This window comes from Orcinus orca, chromosome 10 (assembly GCF_937001465.1).
Source record: "Orcinus orca chromosome 10, mOrcOrc1.1, whole genome shotgun sequence".
In the NCBI taxonomy this organism is placed as follows: Eukaryota; Metazoa; Chordata; class Mammalia; order Artiodactyla; family Delphinidae; genus Orcinus; species Orcinus orca.
The window spans coordinates 79,920,658-79,941,550 of record NC_064568.1 but is presented as its reverse complement, the minus strand read 5'-3'; positions in this window follow the sequence as shown (position 1 = coordinate 79,941,550).

Below are 20,893 nucleotides of genomic sequence, written 5' to 3'. Positions count from 1 at the left end.
ATCACCCTCGCTTTCACATGAAGAACTTAAGGTTGATGACTTGCCTAAGTTCATATAGGTGGCACATGGCAGATGAGGGACTTGAACTTAGGTCTTCTAAATTCAAGCCCATGCTTTTGTAATTGAATTGCACTGAGCCCAGTTTCTTTAGTGAGTCCTTTATATCTGACACAACACACAACCTGGGGCCATAAAATATGCAGGTCCCCTGTAGGCTTTATCCCACGGTTTGTGGTGCCAGGTGATGTAACTAACAATGTGACAGCCCTGACTTGCGGCTGCAGGAAACAGAATTGCCTTGAGGCTGCTTCCCTTTGCAAAGTGTTGCTGCTTCCGTAGTTGCCAGGCCAGCAACTATACTCCACTGCTTCCTCACTAACAGAGCCTCTTTGTTGTTTTGAATGGTGATGTGCCTAGCACCAGTACTCACCTCCCCAGTTTCCCCAGGCTGGGTGTGGCCATGTGACTGGGTCTGGGGACAGACCTAGCTGGCATGCTCTCTGTGCTCTGTTTGCTTTTTGCCCTTCTTTCTTGGAACATAAACACAATGGCTGGAAGCATAGCAATCATTTTATGACCACGAGGACAGAAGCCACAGGCTAAGGATGGTGAAACAGGAAGACGCGAGGCTGGTCTCTGAGGGCATATTTGAATTATACCAGCCATGGATTGTCCACCTATAAGCTTCTTGTTAAGTGTGAAAATCAAAGTCTTAGTTATTTAAGATGCAGTCTTTCATCTATTCTGTTAATTTTTAAATGTGATCCTAGCTGATACAAAGAGCCAGTTTCAAGGTACCACTCAGCTTACTTCATTCCCATGTCTCCTACCTTTCAGTAACTGGGTTTGTAACTCACAATTTAGAGGTCCAGAAGGAGGAGTTATTTCTTCAATCAGGGGAACGTGCAGGCGGTTTAGAAAAGATCCTTTCAAAACCAAACAATTCTACTTTACAATCTAATAGAAATAACTTATTATGGCAGAATAGTGGTTAAAATCTTGGGCTTTGGAGTTATACAGACTGTGGCATGCATTTCAACTCTGTTATTTGCTACCTGTGTTACCTTGGACCAGTTACTGAACCTCTCTGGGCCCTGACTCACTTTCTGAAAACTGATTTACCAATTATACCAAACTAATTATACCAATCACATAGGGTTGTTATAGGGATTAAATGGAAAAATGTCTGTATAGTGCCTTATATAATGCTTGCCACCATCAACATAAGCTTCATTAATGACAGATATTAATTTTAAGGAAGATTACCCATACTATGTCAAACATAAGACACTTTGTATAAAATACGTCCTTTCTCACTTGCTCTTAGTGGGTCTCCAGGAGGGAAATGGGTTGTGATGAGTCATTCACAGTCTCACCCCATCCTCCTTGGGACCAATGGAAGGGGATAGTCACAGTGTCTCCAGGTAAAGTCTGAGACATGAATTGAAAGGAAACTTTAGGCCAATGGCTTCCTCAGCAAGTATTAGAGAGGGCTCCAACGGAAGTGGGAGCCATTCTGAGAACTCAGTTCACCTTCAGGCTAAAATTGTGGTCACTGGTGGATGATGTGCACAGAGTCTAGGGCAGAGCCAGAAGCTCCTGTGCCCCGTCAACACCAGAAAAGCAAACTGAACTCCTCATGGAAGCCATGGACCCAGGCCCCTCCCATACCTGCAGTTCCTGCTGGCACTCAAGAAAATGAGAATCAACAGCTCTCTTGCCGTGATGCCAAGTTATTGTCAGGTACTTTGGGAACTTTCTTGTGCAAGATGAAGATAAAAACAATAATGATCCTTATTTATAAACCTAAGTGTACTGTTCCCTAATCCAGGGCTCTTACCCTTTTGAAGTCTCAGACCTCTTTGAACATCAGATGAAAGTTATAAACCCTTTTTACAAAAAATGCATGCATACACCAACTAAATTTCGCTTATGATTTTAGAGCTGTCAGAGACCCCTGAAGTCAATCCACATGCCCACTATGGGTTCACAGACTCACACCTACTCTAAGCGTTTTCTTCTTTCTATCAGTTGCCATCAGTCAGAATCCCAGCATTTCATATTTTATTTTTCAAAGGTTTGTAGTGTAAGATAACCATAAACTACCCTTCCATCTCCTTCCACTAAGGCCTGGATTTCTAGACTTTAGAGCTGTGGGGAAACAAATCTTGTTTCAGGTTTGGTTTTCAGGGGATGGGGGCTGTTTTCATTTTGTTTGTTTGTTTGGTTGGTTTTTTCTGTTTGGATTTTTTCCCCTGATTCGTAGTTGTTGGCAAGAAGCTCCTCCAGCAGTCCAAGGTAGAGCTGTCTGGGTTTGTTTTCTTAAGATGGTGGCGCGCCAGTCCAGAGGCTTATGTTGGAGAAGTTTTCCAAAGGAAAAAGGTGACCACTACCTCCTGCCCATCACTTGTGTCAGGATGACCCGTATCACCAGCTGCTTCAGTGGAATGGGATGCTTCTCATTCATTTATGCTTTTCCTACTGTGTTTTGCTGTTGAAGTTCATCTTAAGATCAAATTCCTTATTGCTTAAAGACAAACAAGAAAATAAGGGACAGCAGAGAATCCTGTATTCTCAGACCCAGTCCTTACCAGGACGCAATGTGTTTAGACATCATCGAATAGCTGCAATGTTAGCACCTAATAAAAATTGATTACTGATTGCTGTTTACAACATGCCATGTACCTTCCTTAGACATTAAAATGAATTTCTTTATTAAATCTTCACAACAACCCTATACGGTTGGGTACTACCATTATCCACATGTGACACCTGAGGAAACTAAGGAACAGAGGGGGTACACTGGAGAATTTATCAACAAAAACAAAAAGAAAAAAATAAAGAAAGAGAGAGAGAGAGGGAGAGAGAGAGAGGAAGGTTGACTGCTTCTCCCACATTATTAAATTTGGTCCTCACAATAAGAAGCAGGTACTGTGAGCAAACTGAAGCTGTCTAGATGGATCGACCTAGATGGAATATTCAGATGTTTGTAATATGGTGCCAGTGACAGAGCAGGTACTTACCCTATTTTAACTGATGAAACTTGGGTCACATAACTATTACACTACACTAGGCCTGGAACACAGATATCCTGACACCTTTCCACTCTACCACTTCTGACTCTAATGCAATCAAGTTTCCCAGCACATCTACAACAGTCATTGGCTTCAGTATTATTGGGTACAGTAAACCTAAACCATGGAAAAGTCAGAGTATTATGCTACTCTTAATTATGTCAAATGAGACCCCCCCCCAGGGCGTTTTAATTTTACTTTCATATCTTTGTTTTCTTCCCCTTTCTCTACTTTTTGTTTACTGGGACTCTTGATTCAAACTCCCCCAAATCACCAGATCTATTACCTGTAAGTGAAAAATACAGTCAAGAAATCCAGTTCATCTTTGCATCACCAGACGACATCTTCCCTTGTATTCCTACCTCTTGATCCTGTCCAGAATATCAAAGCCTGCCCTTAGAATGGGATCAAATAGAAGCCCCGTACACCCTGGTGGGGATTCTGAAGAACAGCAACCCCTCTCAGGGGCATCTGGGTTTAAACTTTAGCTCTAATAATGGCATGACATGGGTATCTTCCCATGAAAGGTATCTGAGGTCTTAGCTCTTCTGTTTGTGTGGGGCATTACTTCGGGGGTCACCATCTCTCTTAGGGCTTCTTAAATGAGGGTGCAAGCATCCACCCTCTCTGGTTTCGGGTAAGAACTTCCTGAAAGGAGCTTTCACAGAGAGTGCCCGATTCTCGTGAAAATGAGATTGTCACTCTCCTGGAAACACTGAATTCTCTGAGGGCGCACGGAAACCTTCTGTCTGGAAGGAGCAGTAAAATGGATTCTCTCACCACGGCTTCCGCTTCGGAAGAGAGTCTGGAAGTGACAGGTACTTCTAAAGACTATTTGGAAATTGTGTCTGCTTGGATTTACTTTCATTTATCAAATATTATTCTGCTACCATACCTAAGGTGGTGGAACTAATGTCTCCAATTGCACTTGCCTGCACCCTGGCCCCGTGCCCACCAGACCCGTGGGAGCAGGGCGTCAAGAGACATCGGCAAGGCTGCTCTCTAACAGCCGGCATTATTTTATTAAGGAAAATTTGTATTGCCCTTTTTCCCCTCGCAAATGTGCCAGATGGACAGATTATGATTTTTCTTGGCCGAGGGAATGAAAGACCAGGGAAGTGGCTTTGCTCCCCCTCTGGCGTTTCTACCACAAGCTAGGGAGCCGCCTGTTGAATCCAATCACTTTGAGCAGCTAAAATTTCAGGTGTGAGTTTCATCTCAGAAATGCACAAAGCCTGGGAAGTGGGGACAGTATCCGCGTGAGGGTTGTTGTCAGTTCCCTGTTATTCCATCGCCACTCGCAGCTGGCCCAGGTGTGTTCCCCCCAGGTAAGGCGGGAGGCCCTTTTAGATGCCACGTCCCCTTTGTTGCATCTTATCTTGTTAGTTAAGCTGTCAAGAAAGTTGCCAGTCAGGAGGCTGCTGGTAGAGGGACACAGGGAGTTTAATCCAATTAAAACTGCACTGGCTTTTCCACATTCCTGGTATCCTGGCTCAAACTAGGAAGAATCTTTTCAACCTGGGGGCAGCAAGGGGGTACAAAACTCACCTTAAACGTTTGTTTCATATAAAGCACAGGGCCACAGAGAAAGGATCTGTGGTATGGGAGACAGAAAGAGCTCCCTTTTAACTGTTTTCTCAAAGGCCTTTAGCCCAGTGCCGTTTTGGGGTGTAAAAAGACTCACTGAGCAAACCAAGCAAGGAAGCTCTGGGTAGCTTCTACCCAAGAGAGGTCTTTTCCAGCAGATGCCTTGAGCTGACTTCTAAGAAGGGATCTGGTGATCCCAGGAAGATCCCTCTTTTGAGGGCTCAAGCGCGCGATGCCTTGGAATTAAAACTAACAAATGTGCTCAGATTTAAACCTACACCATCGCATATTGACACAGATGTTACATTTTAGTGCTAAATCTACTTGTCTTTGCTCACAATGGGAAACATGCAGTGCAAGCTCGCTTGACAGGTTGGTTTCTGAATGAAATCTGTATTTGAAGCAAACATACGTGTGAGGCAACGTCAGAGCCTGGCAAATGTCTTCTGAAAGGACTGCACGGGGTGAACAAGAGCAGGGCTCAGTCCTCTTCTGGGGTGCATTGAAAGATGGGGGAGGGCATGGGTGCAGGTGACAGAAACAGAGAAGGCCTGCTTTAATGAAAGCAGCCCACTTTGATATTCAAAGACTCTTATTTCCATGTCCATTTTACAGAAGGGAAGCTCATTATAGGAGATCCTGATGCTTTCAGAAAATAACACTATATACTCTTTTAATAGCAGTTTTATTAACCTGGAAAATATCCAAGATATATTTTTAAGTGAGAAAAGCAAATGGAATTATATGGTTGCATGAGTTAAAAATTATACACACAGTATGTACTTGTACTTGTCTGACACACATAGCATTGTTCATACTGGCTGTTTCTAGGTAATGGGAGTAGAGGAAGTGGTAAGAATAGCTATATTTAGATTATTTTAAAAGTATACTTTTTTATAACTTAAAAAACTTGAGTTCTAACAAAACAATGAAGGAATTATGGCTAAACTGAAGTAAACTTACAGTTTTCTCACAATACTGAATGTTTCCTAAAGACCAGGACAGCCCTGTCTCCTCAGGAGCACAGCAGAGTGTGCTGCTATTGGTTGGTGCCAATTAATGACTATTGATTAAACTGAAGGAATCTTTTTTTAAAAGTAAGTTTCTATAAAAAGAAAACTAAATAATTGGGACCTAATCAAACTTACAAGCTTTTGAACAGCAAAGGAAACCATAAACAAAATGAAAATACAACCTACAGAATGGGAGAAAATATTTGCAAACTATGCAACTGACAAGGGCTTAATTTCCAAAATATAAAAATGGCTCATACAGCTCAACAACAAGAAAAAAACAACCCAACTGAAAAATGGGCAGAGGACCTAAATAGACATTTCGCAAAAGAAGACATACGGATGGCCAATAAGTACATGAAAAGACACTCAAGATTGCTAATTATTAGAGAAATACAGATAATAATTATTAGAGAAATACAGAAATACAAGTCAAAACTACAATGAGGTACCACCTCACACGGGTCAGAATGGCCATCATTTAAAAGTCTACAAATAACTAATGCTGGAGAAAAGGGAACTCTCCTACACTGTTGGTGGGAATGTAAGTTGGTGCAGCCACTATGAAAAACAGTATGGAGGTTCCTCAGAAAACTAAAAATAGAATTAACATACGATCCAGCAATACCACTCCTGGCCATATATCTGGACAAAACCATAATTCAAAAAGATACAAGCACCCCTATGTTCCTGACAGCACTATTACTATAGCCAAGTTGTTTCCAGAAACAACCTAAATGTCCATCGACAGATGAGTGGATAAAGAAGATGTGGTACCTATATACAATGGAATACTACTCAGCCACAAGAAAGAATGAAATAATGCCATTTGCAGCAACATGGATGCAACTAGAGATTATCATATTAAGTGAAGTTAAGCCAGAAAGAGAAAAACAAATACCATATGATATCACTTATATGTGGAATCTAAAATAGGACACAAATTAACTTATCTATGAAACAGAAACAGACTCATAGACATAGAGAATCAACTTGTGGTTGCCAAGGGGAGGGGGTTGGGAGATGGATGGAGTGGGAGGTCAGGGTTAGTGGATGCAAACTATTATATATAGAATGGATAAACAAGGTCCTACTGTACAGCACAGGGAGCTATATTCAATACCCTATAATAAACCATAATGGAAAACAATATTAAAAAAAGAATGTATATATATGTGTAACTGAATCACTTTGCTGTATAGCAGAATTAACACAACATTATAAATCAACTATACTTCAATTAAAAAAAAGTAAATTTCTAGTTTTATCTCGCTAGAAATTCTTGTTATAAAGCCTTGATGATAACAGCTAGGAGTACTGTTTTACCTTTTTTATTGAGAAAAGTAAAACAGTACCACTTCTGGTGGTGTTTATATTATTAGTGTATTAAAGTGATTCTTTAATAGGAGAGTAGTCATAGGCGCTTTTAATAACCTAAACTTTTTAATGATCTACTTCTCTACACAAACAAAAGCCACCAATTTAAAGTGTTGCTAATTGTTTCTGGGGAGGAGGTGGTCCACGGAACTTTTGAAATCTACCTAGGCACCAACCTACCAATAGATGGTTATACCAGCTATGCTTACCACAGTTATGTGTGGAACTTACCTGAGTTTGAAGCAATAGATATTGGATACGGAGGAGAGGGAGGACAGTAAAACAGTGTTTTTAAAATCTTTACAGATAAGCTTACTCCAAACCAATCACATCTGCCCATTGGGAGTCCCTGAATCTTTGGCTAAGATTCCCATTGTAGCTTTCTCTTGGTTTCCATTATTTGTTGTTGTTGTTTTAATGAGTAAAGAGGCATTAGGAGCTCTGAAGGAAGGCAGTTGAAATCTATGGGGAGTGATTTCAGAAGCAAGCTATACATGAACGTAGGTCCAGGAATGATTACCTGTGACTAGTTGAAGAGTACTCTGGGGACCTTGCAAGGATCAAGTCTTCAGGGGAGGCACAAGAAGCAGCACAAGGCCAATGTGGGGGGGAGGGTGTAATGTGAGCACAACCCCCAAATCTTCCCAGAAGACATGGCTGGCTGCTTCACTATAAACCACCTCCGTTCTCTCTATTGACACAAACTATCCCAGTCCTTCAAAACCTATGAGTTGGGACTTTGCTAAGGAATTGAGTAGGTGCAAAGCTTCCTTTATGTAGCATCTCTCAAATTTGACTACATGATAGAAATACTTGGGGATTTCTTTTGCCGTACGCGGGCCTCTCACTGTTGTGGCCTCTCCCGTCGCGGAGCACAGGCTCCTGACGCGCAGGCTCAGCGGCCATGGCTCATGGGCCCAGCTGCTCCGCGGCATGTGGGATCTTCCCGGACCGGGGCACGAACCCGTGTCCCCTGCATCGGCAGGCGGACTCTCAACCACTGCGCCACCAGGGAAGCCCTACTTGGGGATATTTTAAAAAATCCTGATGCCTTGGCCGTACCCCAGACCAGTAAATCAATATTTCTTTTGCTAAGACCCAAGCATTTGTGTCGTGTAAAGTTTCCGGGTGGCTCAATGTGCCATTCCTGCTTTACAGACCTTTTGGGTGAAGCTTTCCTCACAACATGCCTGAAACCATGGAGGCATTAGTAGCCTCACTTAGGTTTCACTATAGGCTCAGTACACACATTTCTTGTGCCATAGATAAGACTTTCAGCGAGGCTGTGAAACTGAGAAGTCAAAATTTCCAAAGTTTAAAGACTTCCAAAGTCTTTTTTTTAATTTAATCTCTTTTGACTTTTGACTGAGAAGTCAACACTTCCAAAGTTTTGAAGACTTCCGAAGTCTTCTTTTTTAAATTTAATCTCTTTCCAATTCTATATCAGCATTGACAAAGCAATCCCTGTGACCAGATATACACGGCAAAGCTTTACGGTGGCCATGTATCCATGAAGTAACTACCTCACATTTTAGGACCTTCATTAGCACAAGTAATTATGAGTTAATTCTATCATTCCAAACAATTGATCAAAGGGCCAAAGCACACAAAGTAATTGAGCAATTTTAGACTGTGAATGATGAAAATATTTTAAACTGTGCTTATAAATTAACCAAGATTCTTTACATGGTAAATACTAGGACCTGAACTCAAAAGTAGCTCAAGCAACAACAGAAAACAAAAAACAGCAATAATTTATTGGCTCCTCCAGAGGACTGAAGTATGGCTTGATCCAAGGGCTCAAATCAAACAAACAAAAGAAACCACACTTCTTTTTCCAACAGCATTTAACTCTTGTGTCCTTTGCTGTGAACTGCATCATCAAGCCTCTTCCTTCCAAGTGGAAAGAAAATGGCTATTAGGTGTTCATTTTGCATTGGTCCCCAAAATCATTACCCCTGACACATTGAAAAAACTCTTTACTTGCAGCATCCTTATAGCCCATCCAAAAGAAGAACTAATCTTGCATTAAACTTTATTATTGTGGACAGAAAAATAGGGCCCCATGATTAGCCAGGCAGGTCTGGATCACATGACTACCTTGATAAGGGCAGAATGGCTGCCTTTACTGTGAATGGCAGTCCTGCCAGAACCACATGGGAGAGGGAAGAACAGCTCATCTGCAAAAGAGAAGCAGTGCAGGCAAATATCCTGTGCTCATGACAATATGTAAATTGTGCCTCTGCTCTGTGTTTTTTACCAAGCATACAATCATACAGGGGAACGAAACTACCCCCAGTCTGTAATCAATCACTATCAAACAATATATATTATGTAGTAAGATGTTACATATACCTTTTTCCAATCCATAAATACACTTCCTCAATGCTATACCGTGAGACACTAGACTGAACTTCTACTTTAGAAATAACTTTTTGTGGACAATAATTCCCACTAGAATAATTCTTCAGTCATTAACAAAGAAAAACATTATTATAAAATAGATCTGACAGAAATGTGCTTTATCGTTCTCTTACATTTTTGAAAATTTTAAAAGTGCATAAAACATAAATTAACAGTGAATGAATGATTTCAAAGTAACTATTCATATAATTACCAATATAACCACCACTCAGGTCAAAAGACATTACACTGCCAGCCCTTCAGAATCCCCCGTCATTACATCACAACCCTTTCACCTTAGCTGGAGGTGATCCTTACCCTGACTTTTATGGTTACCACTTTCTTGTTGCCTTTATAGTTTTACCACTGATGTAGGCCTCCCTAAAAGATATGGTAACTGCTTTTGAATTTTATATAGGTGGAACCATGTACAAGTATCGTTTTATATTTTACTTCTTATGCTCAATACTGGTCACAAATATTCACTCATATTGTTGTATGTTTATTTGTATGCTGTGTAGTACGGCTCCAGGACCTCCCACTGATACCAAAATCCACAGATGCTCAAGTCCCATATATAAAACGGCATGATGTTTGCATATAATCTATACACATCCTTTCACATACTTTAAATCACCTCTAGATTACTTATAATGCCTAATACGATGTAAATGCTCTGTAAATAGTTGCTGTCACACGACAGATTCATTTTACTTTCAGGAACTTTCTAGACATTTTTTCTGAATACTTCCAATCTGCAGCTGGTTGAATCCACAGATGCAAACCTTGCAGATACAGAAGGCTGACTGTATTCCATTGTGTAAATATATAATGTAATTATCTAATCATCTTTTTTTCCAGTTTGGGGCTTTTATGAACAATGCCGTTATGTATTCTTTTATATGTACCCTGATTTACTTTAACATGTATCAGAATTGCATGGAAAGTATGTTAAACACAAAAACACAAATCTCTGGGTCCACCCACAGTCTCTGATTCAGTAGGTCTGGGGTGCGGCCCAAGTATTTAAATTTCTAATAAGTCCCCAGGTGACACTGATGCTGCTGGTCTGAGAAATACACTTTGAGCGCCACTGCTCTGGCCCTGGCTACTCAAAGTTGGTCCACGGACCAGCATCATAGGTATCACCCAGGAGATAGTCATAACTGTAGAATTTCAAACTCTGCCCCAAACCTATTGAATTAGAATTTTAGTTTTAACAAGATCCCTAGGTGATTTGGATACAATTTTTTAAGAAAAAAATTGCTATATGTTACATATATGCGTGTGTGTGTGTGTGTGTGTGTGTGTGTGTGTGTGTGTGTGTGTATCTTGAAGTGGAATTCTTCTGGGTCATAGTAATATAGATATCTTTAACACTTCTAGATAATGTCAAATTATATTTTATAGCAGATTTACGATTTACACATCAACCATCAGAAATGTGTGCATTTACAGATGTTTTTCAAATTCGCTAAGAAAAAAACACAATATGTACTTTTTAACTTCAAAAACCTTCCAAAAATGTATCTAACTTAGCATCCATAAAACATTCTTCCCATCCCCTTAAGTGGATGAAAATGTTAATCGAAGCATGTAAGCCCCTTAGTTATATCATATATTCCCCCTTTTAAATTTAGAGGGAATTATGAGCTCTTAAAGGTTTTTGAAAAAATTATAAAGCTTTAGAGGATTCAAAACAATTTTCAAATACAATAAATAATTCTCTTGGACAGGTGTCGTTAATCAAAGTGGTCATTACCTAATTTTTGAAATATTTACAATAACTAACAGTAAGTCAAGTTTTAATTCTAAATACACACACACAACTAGGAAGCATTGGAGACACATAAATTTTTAACGTGAAAACTTTCAAAGAGAAGTGATGCAATCTTAACTTTTTCTGTTTTCATAAAACTTGCATGGTGAGTGTTCAGTGGCCTACAAATGTCACGCTCTGTGTTCAACATCCATCTTATTAAACACTTGTGTTTATGTTGACTTAAAATTTCCTTAATATGAGAATACTATTTTGGGGTGGTATTAAAAGCTAGGTGGAGCAATCATACCTTTCTGTTATCCTTCCCTTTTCTTTTAGACACAGAATTCTGATCTAATGGATGCCATTAGGCTTTTGTCACCAACTGTAAAAATGTCAATCAGATAACATATACAACAAAGGGAAAAGACACCACTACAAAGAGATGTGAGCAGTAAGGAAATATAAACACGAACCACTTCTAGGGACTTCCCTGGTGGTCTAGTGGTTAAGACGCTGCGCTTCCACTGCAGGGGGCACGGGTCCAATCCCTGGTCGGGGAACTAAGATCCCTCATGACACACAGCACGGCCAAAAAAGGAAAAAAAATAAACATGAACTATTTAATATTCTTCTACGTCATCTCTATATGCCCTAAAACACACTGCATGCAAAAAAAAACAACAGGAAAACCCCATCCACAATATTTTATGTATTTAAATGCAGAAATCTGAAACATTTCATCTAATGTCTTTTTAATTGTACTAATAATATTATAGTGGTTTCCAGCCTAATTAAAGGATAATTAAGTATGAGATAATAACTTTAAAAGTATAGCTCTCTTTTATAATATAATCACTTATGCTAAATGCACTATAAATTGAAGTGGCAATAATATTGGAGACAAAAACAAGCTGCAAGGGAACTCTGTAATAGCTTAATATAACAATACCATTCCACATTACAGATATAAAAGAAAAACTTGGCTATTAAGAGTGTTCGGGACATTTTCATTTATTTGCTCATTCAAGTGTTAGCACACTACTACAGGTGTGTGCATATACGCGTGTATGCACAGGAGGGAAGTTAGCTTGATTTAATAAAGTCTGAATCATGTTACATTGCATTTCATTCAAATACACAAGACAATGAGTAACTCAGACTAAATGTTGTTTACCCCCCAAGAAGTGGCACTCCCAGTCTCACTGTAATCAATAGACAAACACACTATAATTAACTGTATTCATTTGTTTACAATCTTATTTATGTACTCAATTTGATATGAAAACACTTGAAAGTTGGAGAATATGGAGAAAATTCAAAGGAATGTTGAATTATAAGAGATACCAAATAAATGAAACAACAATTCACACGGGCTTATAAATGTCTATTTGCAATAAAATGTGATTCATTATTTCTTCAGATGACAAGACGTAGGAAATTTTAAACCTAACTTTAGGATTCAATTAAATATTGACTACATTCCATGAAATGTATGAGAGGTAATAACAACCAGCTAACAAACATTGGATGGCCATACTTGATGACTATCAAATAAAGTTTTAATGAATACCTTAAAATATTTCCTTAAAAAAGTAACCAGTGGTCTATGCTGACTTCATGACGAATGGATTGTAACAAACTATTGTACAAAAGTAAAATATAAAGGGAAAGGTCAAGATGACCAGTAAATAATCTTATATTGTTCCTGATAGATTTCTTCTCAAGGAGGTAATATTATTGACCCAAAACAGAGCTGTCATATCCAAAGTTTTCTTGCTTCTCCTAAAGAACATTGACCTCATTAAAATTTATAAAGAAGATCGGAGCATATATCTGTAGATGGAAGGTCCAGTAAACTGGTGGATGTGCAGAGCTAAGTTTATTTCATGCCTGTACTCTGGATGCAACCAGGTAGGACTGTCACTGCAGACCCAGCATCCTAGCCCAGTCATCAGACAGTGAGCTACAATTCTTATGGGAGGACAGTGTCAGTGGTGCTTTAATTTTTAATTAGTTATAACATATAAGGATGAATACTAGAAACCCTAGAGAAGTCTTGGACATAAAATATTTAGGGCAGTTATTTGGGAGTTCTACATCTGAGAAAAATTAGCTTACTGGGTGTATAATCAACACCTGGGAGAACAAATTTTATGGCCTGAGTTTCTTGGGACATCACTAATGCCTGACACTCAATGAGGATGGTGATGGCCAACACTTCCCTGGTGGCTTGGTCTTACGTACAATTTAGGCAAACCTAGACCAGATTGTACATGAAGACGTGCCGTCTCATCATACATCCAGCCCAACCCAACACTCTCTGTGTCATGTGATCATAGGCTGGAAATGCTTTCTTCAGAATATCATTGCCTACCCTGTCTTTTGGTTGTCAATGTACCTTATCAGTCAGTAATTGTAGGTACCTAAAACCCTATATGTTTCACTACCTAGGCATAATGAGGTAGATTAAGAGATGGAGACCTGACTACTTACAAAGGCCCTTAAATGGATTAGAATGTGTTATTTTCCTGTGCAAACAGCTTAGGCCACTTTAAACACATTGTACTTATAATGCCATGGACTTACCAGATCTTTCATTCCTGAGCTCAAAGCACTCTGCAAACAAAGTGTTTCCTCCATGTTGAAGGATGGAGAGGGTGGAACACGATATAGTGAAATGGAAGTTAGAGTTTACAGTTCTGTTAGAAGGACCTTATAAATGGAATTGTTGCTTACATAATCCAAGTTACAAAAAAAATAAAATAAAAGCTGGGCCTAAGGAAATGAGTTTAAAAACTGAATTATCTATATTAGTTGTCTAGTTGAATCAAATTTGGATAGTAACTATGTAACACTTCATTGTTTCTGTCTATATACACATGGGCAGTTGTTTCATTGTTTATTTTATTCTATGTACAATCATATAAGCTCATATCAAGAGAGTTGTTGAATCATCCTATCCAAAGAGCAATTATCAGACTCCAACATATGAGAAAGCCATAAGTAGACAAAAGTCCAGAGACATTCCGAAAGTAGATGTATGGAGCAGAAGAGGTCATTACTTACTGTCACTTTTCTAAGAAGCCAGATAATGTACACATTCACTTTATAAATATTTATAGAGGTCCTGCTATGTGTGCAGTACCATTTTAGGCATTGAAGTAGGGCAGTGAAAGTAAATACAAAATTACTGAAGAATTTGGAAAAATGAAGGCTCTGGTTATAGTCTGAACACTCTAGTATTTGGGTGGGTATAGGAGGAGGGGGCATCAAAAGAGCTGGAAAAGGACTAGTTGGTGAGGTAGGAGCCAGACCAGGAAAGTTTAGCATCACAGAATCAAAGAAACCAAAGGGCTTTAAAAAGGAGGGAATGTTAACTGATTAGAAAGCTACAGAGAGGGAGTCAAATTTAGAGAGAAGAGGCTACTTGGTTTGGCAACACAGATGCCTTTGGTGACCTTGAGTAGCTCAGCCTCAGTGGAGATGTAGAGAAAGAAATCTAATTTGAGTGGCTTGAGAAGAAAGGGTGAGGTAAGGAAATGTGTATGGTGGTGACAGACAATTTTTTCAGTAAGTTTTGTAGTGAATGAGGAGTAAAGAAACGAGAGGTAGTTGGAGGTAGATGTAGACAAAGACGTTTTTTAAGTTGGAGATAAAATAGCAAGTTACTTGTTGATGGATAAGATACAGTTGAGAGGGTGAAATTGATGATGGGTGCCAGAAGGAAGGCTCTAAGAATGTACGGATGGGGTGGGACTGTAAGCACAGGAATGGGGCTGCCTTTGATGGATGCAGACGCATCTTATTTACAGTAATAGAGAGGCTGCATTTCGGTACAGACATGGGCCAGTCTTGATCATTTCAAAGGTGGAAAGATATGGGACTTTTTGGCCTCTTCTTTTTTTCTTAAATGAACTTTGAAGAAATGTTTCTATCTAAGAACTGTGGTGTAGCATTTGGAGGGTTGAAAAGAGAAAAAAAATGGTATGAAAAGCATAAGCTCAGTCTTGTGATCTTGTGTGTTCTCCAACCATATCCAGCTGTGTAAGTATGGGGGTCTGGGTTTCTTCAGGATTTAAGCTTTACCAGGTGACAGTACCTGTAAGGAAGTGATTTTAAAGATGCATGTGGGGGAATCTACAAACAGTAAATGCTGGAGAGGGTGTGGAGAAAAGGGAACTCTCTTGAACTGTTGGTGGGAATGTAAATCAATACAGCCATTATGGAGAACAGTATGGAGGTTCCTTAAAAGACTAAAAATAGAACTACCATATGACCCAGCAATCCCACTACTGGACACATACCCTGAGAAAACCATAATTCAAAAAGTGTCATGTACCACAATGTTCGTTGCAGCCCTATTTACAATAACCAGGACATGGAAGCAACCTAGATGTCCATCAACAGATGAATGGATAAAGAAGATGTGGCACATATATACAATGGAATATTACTCAGCCGTAAAAAGAAATGAAATTTGTAGCGGGGTGGATGGACCTAGAGTCTGTCGTACAGAGCAAAGTAAGTCAGAAAGAGAAGAAGAAATACCATATGCCAACACATATATATGGAATCTAAAAAAAAGAAAATGGTTCTGAAGAACCTAGGGGCAGGACAGGAATAAAGACATAGATGTAGAGAATGGACTTGAGGACACGGGGAGGGGGAAGGGTAAGCTGGGACAAAGTGAGAGAGTGACATGGACATATATACACTACCAAATGTAAAATAGATAGCTAGTGGGAAGCAGACGCATAGCACAGGGAGATCAGCTCGGTGCTTTGTGACCACCTAGAGGGGTGGGATAGGGAGGGTGGGAGGGAGGGGGATGCAAGAGGGAGGAGATATGGGGATATATGTATATGTATAGCTGATTCACTGTTATAAAGCAGGAACGAACACACCATTGTAAAGCAATTATACTCCAATAAAGATGTTGAAAAAAAAAAGATGCATGTGTGGGGAGGTGGGGGAGTAAGAGGACTCTGAGCTCAGCTCCCCCCATGAATGCATCAAAACTACATCTACATGTAGAATAACTCTCACTGAAAGCAACCTGAAGACAGCAGCATGGTTCTTCTACAACTAAATCTATTAAGCAAGGTCCACACGGAGTCTGGTGGGAAAGGAAGAGAGGTGATCTGTCAGGACCCACATCCCTCGTGGAGGACGCAGAAGAGGAGGGGGATATCACAGACTCAGGGAATCTAAAAAATAAAACAAATGAATGAATATAACAAAACAGACTCACAGATATAGAGAACAGACTCTAGTGGTTACCAGTGAGGAGAGGGGTGTGGTGAAGGGCAAGTTAGGGGCAGGGGTTTAAGAGGTACAAACTACTAAGTATAAAATAAGACACAAGGATGTAATGCACAGCCCAGAGAACATAACCAATATTTTATAATAACTTTAAATGGAGTATAATCTACAAAAATATCAAATCACTATGTTATACACTAGAAACTAATATAACACGGTAAATCAACTGTACTTCAATAAAAAATAAAGATGACCACAAGACCTTATTGAGGTAAAGAAGTGAGAATCAGAAAAAATTGATAGGGAGAACTTAGCTTTGTCCATGGACTCGAGATCTAGATGCAGTCAAAGAATTGCAGTTATAGTAGGATGCTGAAGATAAGATCTTAGAGGCAATTGAATTATCAGTGTGAACAAGAATAAGTGGTGACTAAGCCAACAGACATCTAAGGTATAATTCTGAAAAGATTGATGGCAGCAAGGACGCAAAAGAACAGATGGCCAATGTGTTGGGTGACATCTACAAATGGATCTTATAGGATGTAAGGGTACTTATGACAGTATAATTTAAGCTGCTCTGATAAAGGGACCACAAAACACCATGGGTTCAATAAAATACAAGGTTTCTTCTTTCTCTCGTAATAGCCCAGGATGTCCAAGGAGGTAGGTTTCTGTGCTTCATGAGATCATTTGGCAATCCAGGGATTCTGCCATGTTGCTCCAGCACCTGCATGTAGCCTTCAACCTCGTGGTCAAAGCTGGCTCATTATCATTATCATATCCATGGGGGAAAGAAAGTTAAGGGCAAGCTGATTCCTCTTAAGGAAGTTGGTATATCACTTCTGCTCACCATCACTGACCGTATCTTGACAATATGGTCACATCTAGCACTCAATTGAGTCTACAGGCGATTGGCTGTTTGCCTAGCCAAACCCCAAAGGTTTCTATTACTAAAGGGAAAAAAGAGAGAAAGGTCACTGGGGGATAATTAGCATCTCTTCCACAAATGTTAAAGTCACCAAGAATGATAGCGAAGGATAATGGGTATATTTCCTTGGAATTGGTAATTAATTTCTATATGTAATTACAAAATTCATTTACTGAGCTCTTGCTCTGTGCCAAGATATGAGCAGGGATACTTATATGATTCCAGCATGGTCTTTAATCTCAAGCTCAAACTCTCTGTCACAAAAGCCAAGAAGCAAAATAAGCAAACAACCAAAAATAACTAGTGCTATAAAGAGTTATACACACTATGTCAGAATAAAGTTTGTAAAAATGTCAGCGTCAAAAAGGAATGTTTGCCTTCTCTCTGGGTCAGGTGATTGTAGGGAGGGGCCAGGAGGGGCTTCATGGACAGGTGTGGCAGGGAGAGGTATCAGTATAGTGTCTCTTTTACATTGTCATGTGGCTTCACAGGGCTCTGCAGGGTATGTGGTGTCTTCACATTCACTTTCTCATGTGATCCTCCAGCCAGTCTTTGAGGAGTGTAGGCTGGGTGTAGTGATGCACATTTTTTTAGAGTTGATTTACAATGTTGTATTAGTTTCAGGTGTACAGCAAAGTGATTCAGTTATAAATATATATATATATAATATATATATATATATTCTTTTTCAGATTCTTTTCCATTATAGGTTTTTACAAGATATTGAATATAGCTCCTGTTATACAGTAGGACCTTGTTGTTTATGCATTTTATATATAGTAGTGTGTATCTGTTAATCCCAAACTCCTAATTTATCCCTCCTGCCCCCTTTCCCCTTTGGTAACCATAAGTTTGTTTTCTAGGTCTGTGAGTCTATTTCTATTTTGTAAAGAAGTTCATTTGTAACATTATTTTAGATTCCACATATAAGTGATATCATATGGTATTTGTCTTTCTCTGACTTTCTTCACTTAGTATGATCATCTCTAGGTCCATCCATGTTGCTGTAAATGGCATTATTTCATTCTTTTTTATGGATGAGTAATATTCCATTGTATATATGTACCACATCTGCACATTTAAGTAAGTGGAGGCTCAGGCACTTGCCTCAAGTCTCACAGCTAGTAAATAGCAAGGCTGGTTCTAGAGTCCAGCCCACGACTTACAAGAACAGGGCTCTTTCCAAGATGTCACCTTGGGGGTTATGAAGAGCAGACTTAGATGAGTAAGACCTGGACAGGCTGTGCACATCTTCGTGTGTGTGCATGTGTGTGCGTGTGCACGCATGTGTGTGCGTGTGTACACATGTGTATGTGCGTGCGTGTGCATGAGTGTGTGTATGCATGTGTGCGTGTGTGTGCGTGTGTACACGCGTGTGTGTGTGTTGGTTCCAATTTTTTAAAATCTTGAAAAACAATTGTTAATTAACTCTGTAGACATAGGTCAATGCATAGCACACAACACAAAATGGAATTCTCAAGAAGAGAGGAAGCAAGCCAACTGTTGCATTCTTCTTATTCCCCCAGTGGACATAATTTACACTTGTATAAAGCACCATTCTCCTGAGGCATAGTACACCAAATAGCCAAAAATGCCAATACACTGATTATGCTTTCACTTCTTTTGTCAACCTTGGCTCCCCCAAAATTATGACAAGGTCCAAAAATCTAATTCAACCTCAAAAAATAAAGACTAATCATGAGGAGGTATTCAAAAAGGACTGTAAAAGCAATTTCGCAAAGTTCCAAACCTGCTTTGGGTAAAGGTAAATTAACTCTCCAAGGTTCCTACTTGGAAATAGATAATGTTCATTTGGGTGAGTATCCTGCCATGGTTTAAAATGCAACCTCATTAATTTATTGTGAGGTCTTAGAAATTGCATCATTCGGGGGACTTCCCTCATAGCGCAGTGGTTAAGAATCTGCCTGCCAATGCAGGGGACACGGGTTCGATCCCTAGTCCAGGAAGATCCCACATGCCACGGAGCAACTAAGCCCGTGCACCACAACTACTGAGCCTGCGCTCTAGAGCCCGCGAGCCACAACTACTGAAGCCCAAGCACCTAGAGCCCGTGCTCCGCAACAAGAGAAGCCACCGCAGTGAGAAGCCCACGCACCGCAACAAAGAGTAGCCCCTGCTTGCCGCACCTAGAGAAAGCCCGCGTGCAGCAACGAAGACCCAACGCAGCCAAAAATATATATATATATGTAAAAAAAAAAGAAATTGCATCATTTCTCTATCACCTATAGAAGGTTCTGTTACTCGTATTTACTAAGGCAAAGAGAAAGAAGGAAAAAAGCAGCATCTAGATTACAATATTTACTGGATCTTTGATGCATGGCGTTGAGGCTGAATTCCACTTGTTACATTCAGTTAGCCTGATTGCCTCCTGTGTGTTAGACACTGAAGCTCTGAGTAAAGAAAACAGACGTTTCTCTACGTCTTTCTTTTTCTGTCTTCTTAGGAAAACATAGTTTCCTGCCCTTGTCCCGTTCACAGAATTAGATGCGCTGGGCTGAGGCATTAGGCATAAACAGATTTGACTGAAAAGGTGTTAAAAATTCTATGCTGTTAGTACGTGCACATGTCAGGGATTGGAAAATTTATCGGGATAAATTAAGCGAATGTGCTCCAGCGGAAACTTGCAAGGTGAATGATTTTCAAAAGGCATGTGGGGCGTGGGAGGTTGAGGAGGGTGACAATCAGGGCACAGATCAGTGTGAGCGAAGTATTAAGTATTTTTCACACTCATGCTCTCAACTTCACAGCCTATAGGACAGGGGTCACCAAACACCATAATTTTCATTTAAAGGCCCCAAAACATTGATGAGTATTACCAATATTCTATCATAAACTATGATATTTATAAATTGGAGATGGCCAAATATTAACGAAGGAGAGAAAGGGAAATGAGTTAACTTTACCTAATCCTTGGCACAATTTTGAAGCAACTAATGAAAGAAAGTGAGTAAGCTGGGCTTCACGGAGAGCAGATCCCCCCTAGCCGCCCTCCAAGTCCCTGGTTTGTCCTGCTCCCAGAGCTACTGGGCTAGGAGAGCATCGCTAGGCCAGGAAAATGTGGGAGACATTTTCAAATACCTTGCTAAAATAAAAAGCCACTATTTTTTTTTCTTATTTTCTGATGAAAGGGTAGAAAAGGCATAAACTTTAACTACGTAGATGAAGAATAGATTAAATTTTTTTTCAGTGATATAAGATAGTCACTGCAGCTCAGGACCATTTTTATGTGGGGTGTGGGGCACAGGAAATGGAGGTTAGTTAGAACACTCAGACTCCTTTTGTATTACATAATCCACCTTCATTGCTCTAAGCAAGGGGGAAAATTCCAAAAACTGAAAACTGCATGAAGCACACAAGAGTGGAACAGACGATTCTCAGGGAGGAAAAACGCCCTAGGTTTGGCACTGCTAACTTTCTTTTCTCATCTGATCCATTACCTTTATGTTAATATTTACATGATGCTAGC